Below are 1,886 nucleotides of genomic sequence, written 5' to 3'. Positions count from 1 at the left end.
TAGAAAGCAAACGAGGAAAAATCGAAAATGCTAAAAAATTAAATTGGCCTGGTCCTTAAGGGGTGAAATGGGCAATGTGAGATGCAAAACCTTAACCTTTCTAATATCCTTTTTTTTTTTTTCATAGAAATCATGGCTTTGTCAAAGCTGAAGCACAGGCATGGACAGAGCCCAGTAAGTTAGGGTGTGCTAGCACTCCTCTGTCTGATAGGACAGAAGAGAGTACAGAGGAGTACTAACAGGTCGTGATTACAACACAATTTATATAAATATTTATTTTTTACTACTTGAGTGTTATAAATTGTCCTCTTCTTACCCTATAACACTTTATTTTTCTGTATATGGGGCCTATGAGGGCTTTTTTTTTTTATCCCTGATCTGTTTGTTTTTTTCCCCATATACATTTTGATGGGAGTTTTTGATCGCTTTATTTAAAAAAATAAAATAAAATTCTGGTATATGAAGTGACCAAACATTAGAAATTGTGGACTTTGGAATTTGTTTTACATTTATCATAATTCTCTGTCCAGTTTAATTATAGTTTCATAGTTTGAACTTAAATGCTGGGAAACAAATGTTTTGCTTTCATTTTTTCCTTTTTTTCTCTTTTGATCTCCATAGACTGTAAGACATTCTGGGTATGAAATGTGCTCGGCTCCTGACTATGCTTCATACAGCAGGAGTGGACACAGGGAGTAAATGACTTAAAGATGAACTGACACACTGTTTACCTGCACTAAACCCAATATACTATTATACTGCTGGTAAACATAAATTAAAGTGACCCCTTTTTTTTTGTTAGCTGCAGAGTTATGCCATTTTCCTCATATATTTCTATTGCAGTGCTGTGTGCAATGGAGGCAGGGAGCCGGCTCTCTGAGTTCATCGTCACCTTAATATTCACCGCCCATCCTGCCTCTATGATGTCATGTCTCTCATGCCACTAGGCTAAGACTTAAAAGAATTAATTTTTTTGCAGTTTCTCCTATCCAGGTGGAATGGCACACCATGTTAGCACACCATTCCTCCATTTATTGTCTATTTCACTGGTGGAGAGATCCTCTTTTCCAGAGTACAATGCTTGGGTAAGGTGGGATAACCCCTTTTTAACAAAAAAAAAAATTTGAAGATTGTACTTCAGGTAGGAAATGAGTATCTGTACAGATCTTTCTTGGTCTGACTAAAGCTGTTAAGTAGCTAAATCCAAAGATGGCTGTAGAGTATAGAAGTATAGGACACAATGGGTGGGCTGGTCAATAGAATGGTAATATAAAGCTCCATTGCAGCCTATTGTATGACATCTCAGAAAAATATGATAAATGTAATTCTTACAAAACAACGTTCCCTGATAATGGATTTTACAAAAAAAAGGGCTATTTGTAAGTAGCCAGGGCTACACATGGCTAAAAATAGGTCTGGAAATATTCTGTAATGATCTGTATAACAACCGCGTGAAAGCAGTGTATGACCTAAAATGAGGACCTGGATACTACTTTCAGAACACTTCTAATTGGATTCAGTCTTTGACTAAGAACTGAAAGCATGATATCACTGGCAGTAGTGACTTAAAGGGGCACTCCCATCTTATGTCACAATCCTGAGAATAACTGGGCCACAACACAATTATTGCTACATCTTCTATGGCAGGCAGCCAGCCAAAAGTACAAACAAAAGTGGAAACACAACATTATGCTAGTTATATAAAATGGTCAGGGGGATAAAATGCAGGGCACAGATGATAGAGTACCTCTCATGATCTTGTTAAAACTTACATTCCTCACAGTTCACTGCCCCATGCCCACCTGCCTTTATTTTTATAATATTTTTAGTTTTCTCAGAATTTTCTGCTCAGTCAGATTTAAAGACTGGGAAAGGGCATTACCCAG

The sequence above is a fragment of the Hyla sarda genome, chromosome 4 (genome assembly GCF_029499605.1).
Source record: "Hyla sarda isolate aHylSar1 chromosome 4, aHylSar1.hap1, whole genome shotgun sequence".
In the NCBI taxonomy this organism is placed as follows: domain Eukaryota; kingdom Metazoa; phylum Chordata; class Amphibia; order Anura; family Hylidae; genus Hyla; species Hyla sarda.
Note: the sequence above shows the minus strand (reverse complement) of the source record.